The sequence below is a fragment of the Anolis sagrei genome, chromosome 13, assembly GCF_037176765.1.
Source record: "Anolis sagrei isolate rAnoSag1 chromosome 13, rAnoSag1.mat, whole genome shotgun sequence".
Classification (NCBI taxonomy): Eukaryota; Metazoa; Chordata; class Lepidosauria; order Squamata; family Dactyloidae; genus Anolis; species Anolis sagrei.
In genome coordinates this window covers 5582909-5591123 of record NC_090033.1, presented here as the reverse complement: position 1 = coordinate 5591123, position 8215 = coordinate 5582909, and positions in this window count along the sequence as shown.

Below are 8215 nucleotides of genomic sequence, written 5' to 3'. Positions count from 1 at the left end.
GAAAAATGCTGCACTTGAAAAGCTCAGGCGGTGTATGTGTAGATAGTCCGTTTCACAGCCATATAGCAGGATTGGGAGGATAATAGTTTTTTAAACAAGCACCTTGGTATCCCTATGGATGTCCTGGCTCTCAAACACCCTCTGCTTCATTTGTAAAAATGCTGCACTTGCAAAGCTCAGGCGATATTTGTGATGTCTGTAGATAGTTCGTTTTGCAGGCATAGAACAGGGTTGGAAGGACAATCGCTTTATAAACAAGCACCTTTGTATCCCTACGGATGTCCTGGCTCTCAAACACTCTCTGCTTCATTTGGAAAAATGATGCACTTGCAAAGCTCAGGCGGTGTATGTGATGTCTGTAGATAGTCCACGTTTCGCAGGCATATAGCAAGGTTGGGAGGATAATAGCTTTATAAACAAGCACCTTGGTATCTCTACAGATGTCCTGGCTCTCAAACACTCTCTGCTTCATTTGGAAAAATGCTGCACTTGCAGAGCTCAGGCGGTGTTGTATTTCAGTGTCAATGTACATATAATATGTACGTACATGCAATTACTATACTATGTACAATATATGTCAATCCACGTATAAAGGTATCATTGTTTAATTGAGTCGAGATTTAGATGCATTTTACCCGAAGGCTCCCCCTGAATCCACGTTCGTGGCGGAGACCACAGTTCTCTATGGCTGTCAGAGGTTTGAGAAATCAAACAGGAGACCCTTGTCTTTGCTGCCATAATGCAAAAGCCATCTGTGTTACTCCCCATCCTTCCCAGCATTGAGAAAACGGATTGGGAAGTCGTTTCTGGACAGGACCGGAGTGTGATATTTATATAACCCGTTTTTTTGGTCTGGGTTTCTGTTCTGCGCAGCTTCCACGCCTTTGTTTCCAGCAGCCCTCCTGTTGCCTGTGAGGCCTGAACTCTGACATCTGATGTCCTGAGAACAGGGTGTTGTGCTTTTTGGAGTCCGAAGGCCTTTTTTTCTATTTTTCCAGGAAGCTTCTTGGCCCTGATCGGAGTGAGAAACCTTACCCAACCGTCTCCCCCGAGAAGGAGGTTTGTCCGAAGCTTTCGAGCAAAACACACACATGGCAAAAGTTTTGTGCATATTTGGGAGACGGTCCAGTGGAAAGGAGGGGGTTGCTTTTAAAAATAGAACCAGAGATAAGGACACTGGCTGGAAAGGAGACTGTTTTGTCCCCGTATCATACCTGATTTGGCAGGGGCCAACCTAGATTAATCCTCTGCCATCCCAATTTCCAGCTGCTTTTTAAAATGTCCTGGTTCCTTTCTCCTCCTGCCTTACCAGCTTGGCAAACCTTTCCACTCTTTTGGATGACAATTCCAGATTCTGGGAATTCCAGTCCAAATATTCCAAGCTTTACTTCTGATCTACAACAGGAGGGAAGGAAGGAGAAAGGGAGAGAGGGAAGGAAAGAGGGAAGGAAGAAAGGATGGAAGGGAAGGAAGGAGGAAGGAAAGAGAGAAGGAAGGAAAGACAAGTGGGAAGGATGGAAAGAGAAAGAGGGAAGGGAGGGAGGGAGGGAGGGGAGGGAGGGAGGAAGGGAAAGAGAGAAGGAAAGACAAAAGGGAAGGAAGGAATGAAGGGAAAGGGAGAGCTGGAGAAAAGAGAGAAGGAAGAATGAAAGGGAGGGAGGTAAGGAGGAAGGAAAGAGAGAAGGAAGTAAAGACAAAAGTGAAGGAAGGAAGAAGAGAGGGAGAGAGGGAAGAAGGGAGGAAAGAGGGAAGGAAGGAAGGAAAGACAAAAGGAAAGGAAGAAAGAAAGAAGGGAGAGGGAAGGAAGGAAGGAAGGAAGGAAGGAAGGAAGGAAGGAAGGAAGGAAGGAAGGAAGGGAAGGAAGGAGGGAGGGCGAAAGAGGGAGGTAAGGAAGAGAGTGAGGGAGGGAAGGAGGAAGGAAAGAGAGAAGGAAGGAAAGACAAATGGGAGGGATGGAAAGAGAAAGAGGGAAGGAAGGGAGGGAAGGAAGGAAAGAGAGAAGGAAAAACAAAAGGGAAGAAAGGAATGAAGGGAAAGGGAGAGATAAAAAAAGAGGGTAGGATGAAAGGGCGAGAGGGAAGGATGGAAGGAGAAAGAGGGAGGGAGGGAGGGAGGTAAGGAGGAAGGAAAGAGAGAAGGAAGGAGGGAGGGAAGGAAAGACAAAAGGGAAGGAAGAAGAAGGGGAGGGAGGGGAGGAGGGAGGAAAGAGGGAAGGAAGGAAAGACAAAAAGGAAGGAAGAAGAAAGGGAGGGGGGAAGGAGGAAGGAAAGAGGGAAGGAAGGAAAGACAAAAGGGAAGGAAGGGAAGGAAAGAAGGGAAGGATAAAGTAAAGAGAGAAGGAAAGAAAGACCAAGGGAAGAAAGGAAGGAGAAAGAGGGAGAGAGGGAAGGAATGAGAAGGAAAGGAAGTGATGGTGAGAGAGAGGATGGCCTGAGAAAAGAGCCCAAGGGGCCATATCCGGCCCCCGGACCTGGGTTAGCCTATACCTGGTGCAGATGCAACATTTGTAACTTCTTCAACCTCTGGCTGGACTGAAACCCTCATTCTCGACCCAAGAGTTGGACTCAAACACATCCGGAGTCCATTGAAGACTGCAAACATTGGAAGGGAAAAAAAGAAAACAAGAAAGCAAAGAGGGTTCAGACGTGGTTTGCTTATTTGTTTTGACTTGAGCGCAATCGCCTTGGAGCATTTGTCATCCCACATCTGGGAGAAGGCCATTGCAAAGCCTTAAAGGAAGGGAAACGGATTTCAAAAACACAAGAGCGTCCCCCGAAATCTTCTGATTCTGGTTTTTGCCACCTTGCCGCTTTCCAAAATACAAACCAAATGAGCCAAGGCTCCATCAAAGTCCAAAGCAGGAGGAGATTGCTTTTGGAAAGGAAAAAACAGAGAGACCTAAACAGTAAGCAAGCTGTAAAACATACAAAGTCAGACAAAACATTTGGCTGCAGTTTGAAATAGTTCTCTGTCTGAAAGGCTAGAAGGCTTGTAAATCATCCTGCGGATGGCTCTCCTCCCTGCATCCCTTTGGCTAAGAGAGGGCCAAAAACATGGGCTGATTTTCACGCCCCAAAATAAAGACGCACATGACAACCTGCATCTTGGATATATTCGTCTGCATTTTGTAGATTCTCCACACAGCTGGAAAGCTTCACAGAACAACCGACACAAGTACGAAAACAAGACAGTCCCCACCCTTAGGCTTAATAAAATCTAAACACAATTTCCTCCTATATTTTACGTGTTTCCTCCACCACAGACATCCCAGTGTTTCTGACTCTCTCCATTAGTGTGGAATTTGCATGGTCACCACTAAGTGAATGCTTTCATTTGTGGACAGTTTCCTCCTACATTTTAAGTGTTTCCTCCACCACAGACATCCCAGTGTTTCTGACTCTCTCCATTAGTGTGGAATTCGCATTAGTGAATGCTTTCATTTGTGGACAATTTCCTCCCACATTTTACAAGTTTCCTCCACCAGACATCCCAGTGTTTCTGACTCTCTCCATTAGTGTAGAATATGCATGGTCACCACTTTCATTTGTGGACAATTTCCTCCTACATTTTATGTGTTTCCTCCACAACAGACACCCCAGTGTTTCTGACTCTCTCCATTAGTGTGGAATTTGCATGGTCACCACTAAGTGAATGCTTTCATTTGTGGACAATTTCCTCCTACATTTTACAAGTTTCCTCCACCACAGACATCCCAGTGTTCCTGACTCCATTAGTGTAGAATATGCATGGTCACCACTTTCATTTGTGGACAGTTTCCTCCTACATTTTATATGTTTCCTCCATCACAGACATCCCAGTGTTCCTGACTCTCTCCATTAGTGTAGAATATGCATGGTCACCACTTTCATTTGTGGACAATTTCCTCCTACATTTTATATGTTTCCTCCACCACAGACATCCCAGTGTTTCTGACTCTCTCCATTAGTGTGGAATTTGCATGGTCACCACTAAGTGAATGCTTTCATTTGTGGACAATTTCCTGCTACATTTTACTTGTTTCCTCCACCACAGACATCCCAGTGTTTCTGACTCTCCATTAGTGTGGAATTTTCATGGTCACCACTAAATGAGTGCTTTCATTTGTGGACAATTTCCTCCTACATTTTACGTGTTTCCTCCAGCACAGACATCCCAGTGTTTCTGACTCTCTCCATTAGTGTGGAATTTGCATGATCCCATAATAAAAGTTGGCGGGATCATGGGGTGTCTACTTACAGAGCTTCTGCCAACCTAGCAGTTCCAAAACATGCAAATAAATAAGTAAACAAATAAAAATAATAATTAATTAATTAAATGTGAGTAGATCAATAGCTACCGCTTTTGCAGGAAGTTAATGGAGTTCCACGCAGTCATGCCGACCTTGGAGGTGTCTATGGACAACGCCGGCTCTTCGGCTTAGAAATGGAGATGAGCACCACCTCCAGAGTCGGACGCAACTGGACTTAATGTCAGGGGAAAACCTTTACCTTTACACAAATGATCAGCCACTTCCAGAAAGGGCAGAGAATTTAATCTATGCTGATAATCATGTCATCACCGCTCAAGCAGGGAGCTTTGAAATGGTTGAAAAGAAGCACAACGGAGGACTTTCTTACATCCACACCAGAGGCACTCCTAATGGTCAGCTTCCCACCCCGAGTCGGACACAACTGGACTTATGTCAAGGGGAAACCTTTACCTTTACCGTACACGTTTGAATTAATGAAGTTTTGACACCACTTTAACTGTCATGGCTCAGCACTGGGACTTCTAGTTTGCTTTGGCAGAGAAGGCTAAAGACATAGTGAAATAATAACTCCCTGGATTGCATAGGTATTGAGCTGTGGATATTTAAAGTGGTATCAAACTGCAAAGCCCAGAATCCTGCACCCAGGCATGGGCCAGAAATGATCTCGAAGTAACCCATTCCAACATACGAGGGTTGAATGAAAAGTAATGCTTGCACCTTCGTAACTCCTCAACAGATGGCAGTACTGGTATGCGGCAGGTACTGGCTTGTTCAGTAGACTCTCCTCTACAGTTCCATTTTGGCGGGAAGCCTTAGCATTGATCGGTTGTGTTGTTAAAGTGCGAAGTACGGAACTCTGCGTAGACAGTCAGTGAATGCGACTTAAGCAACGTGCAGTCATTGAATTCTTGACAGCAAAAGGTGTCACCCCAAAGGAGATTCATCGGAGAATGTGAGCTGTTTATGGTGATTGTGTTGATGTGAGTACTGTGCATCATTGGGCGAGTAAGTTTAAAGATGTTGAGAAAATCTGACTTGCGTGACAAACAAAGAGTTGGACATCCAGTGACAGCAACCACCGAGTTTCACAAAAGGTTGACAGATTGATTCAGGGCAATCATCCTCCATACAGTCCAGACTTAGCACTGTCTGACTTCCATCTGTTCCCGATAATGAAAGATCTGCTAAGCAGATTGTGCTTCTGATGAAGATGTTGAGAGAACTGTGAGATGCTGGTTGTGGAAACATTTGACTTGCATGACAAACAAAGAGTTGGACGTCCTGTGACAGCAACCACCGAGTTTCACAAGCAAAATGTTGAGGACATCATTATGCTTCTGATGAAAACGTTGAGAGAACTGTGAGATGCTGGTTGTGGAAACATCTGACTTGCATGACAAACAAAGAGTTGGATGTCCTGTGACAGCAACCACTGAGTCTCACAAGCAAAAGGTTGACAGATTCATTCAGGACAATCATCCTCCATACAGTCCAGACTTAGCACCGTCTGACTTCCATCTGTTCCTGATAATGAAAGAAGATCTGCTAGGACATCATTATGCTTCTGATGAAGACGTTGAGATAACTTTGAGATGCTGGGTGTGGAAACATTTGACTTGCATGACAAACAAAGAGTTGGACGTCCTGTGACAGCAATCACTGAGTTTCACAAGCAAAAGGTTGACAGATTGATTCAGGACGATCGCCGTATCACTCAGAGAGAAATTTCAAGCATAATCGGCATTCCACAAGAACGTGTGGGTCACATTATTGCTTTGCTTGGCTTTCGGAAGATCTGTGCACGATGGGTACCCAGGATGAGAGAACTATGAGATGCTGGTTGTGGAAACAGTGTCGACTTCTTCTGTGACGGCTTCAGAAAATTTGTTCATCGTTGGCAGAAATGTATCCAATTGTCTGGTGATTATGTGGAAAAGTGAATCGTTGTAGTTAAAGAGCACGTTCTAAGGATTATTTCTGCATTTGATTTATTAAAATATTCTCATCCAAACCCAAGTAACGAAGGTGGAGGCATTACTTTTCATTCTACCCTCGTAGTTGAATGAAACACCTTTTTGGGACTTGCAAGTACAGACTCTGGGACGTGAGGAGTCCAAAAATGTCCATTTCCCCAGCTCCACATTCCAGTCGATCCGTGTGTTTTGCATGAGAAACATCCTCCTCTCCATCAGGACCAGGGTTGCCGTTGCAACCAACAACACAAAACAACACACCCAGGATCATTTATTTCGGCTACAGCTGGTCCCGGGTTGTGTTTGGGTGTCTGGAAGTCAGCGGGAACCAAATCCTTCCCCGCTCTCCACCTCTCCTTTCGCGCAATCCACATTCCATCCCTAAACTATTGCCCGCAGATAGTCCCAGATAAAAATGCTTTTTAACAACCCCCCCCCCCCCCACCAGGAACCGTGCCCAACTCTCTACCTCCGCCGACCTGAATCCAAAATGATTAATTCCACCTGTGAAACTTCAATACAAAACAGGAACATTTCCTTAAGTCGGGGATGAAGCAAACGGTGGCCTGAAAGCTATTTATATCGGGCTTTTCTTGCTCAGATTTGTTCAAAGGGGTTGTTGCGGCCTTTCTCTTAGACTATTTACACAAGATGGTATATTACATCCTATTGTATTATATGCAATATGCTGCTGCCTTGGAGTCCAGTGGAGTCTCCTCGTTTGGAGATTATTGTCATGGTTGGTCCTGAAAAGATCCGTTTGTTTGTTTGGTTGCATGCTGCAAGTCATTTCTGGTGTGAGAAAATCAGCCGTCTACAAAGACGTTGCCCAGGGGACGCCCGGTTACGTTACGATCAGGAAAGTGTGCTTGCTCCATCAATGTTTAACATCTACACAAATCACCAACCACTGCCAGAAAGGACAAAGAGTTTAATCTATGCTGACGATCATGCCATCACCGCCCAAACAGGGAGCTTTGAAATGGTTGAACAGAAGCTCTCCGAAGCTTTAGGTGCTCTTACTGCCTATTACAGGGAAAACCAGTTTTCTCCATCAATGTTTAACATCTACACAAATCACCAGCCACTGCCAGAAAGGACAAAGAGTTTAATCTATGCTGACGATCGTGCCATCACCGCTCAAACAGGGAGCTTTGAAATGTTTGAACAGAAGCTCTCCGAAGCTTTAGGTGCTCTTACTGCCTATTACAGGAAAAACCAGTTTTCTCCATCAATGTTTAACATCTACACAAATGACCAGCCACTGTCAGAAGGGACAGAGAGTTTCATCTATGCTGATGATCGTGCCATCACCACCCAAGGAGGGAGCTTTGAAATGTTTCAACAGAAGCTCTCCGAAGCTTTAGGTGCTCTTACTGCCTCTTACAAGGAAAACCAGCTTGCTCCATCAATGCTTAACATCTACAGAATTGACCAGCCACTGCCAGAAGGGACAGAGAGTTTCATCTATGCTGATGATCATGCCATCACCACCCAAACAGAGAGCTTTGAAATGTTTCAACAGAAGCTCTCCAAAGCTTTAGGTGCTCTTACTGCCTCTTGTAGGGAAAACCAGCTTGCTCCATCAATGCTTAACATCTACAGAATTGACCAGCCACTGCCAGAAGGGACAGAGAGTTTCATCTATGCTGATGATCATGCCATCACCACCCAAACAGGGAGCTTTGAAATGTTTCAACAGAAGCTCTCCAAAGCTTTAGGTGCTCTTACTGCCTCTTGCAGGGAAAACCAGCTTGCTCCATCAATGCTTAACATCTACAGAATTGACCAGCCACTGCCAGAAGGGACAGAGAGTTTCATCTATGCTGATGATCATGCCATCACCACCCAAACAGGGAGCTTTGAAATGTTTCAACAGAAGCTCTCCAAAGCTTTAGGTGCTCTTACTGCCTCTTGCAGGGAAAACCAGCTTGCTCCATCAATGCTTAACATCTACAGAATTGACCAGACACTGCCAGAAGAGACAGAGTTT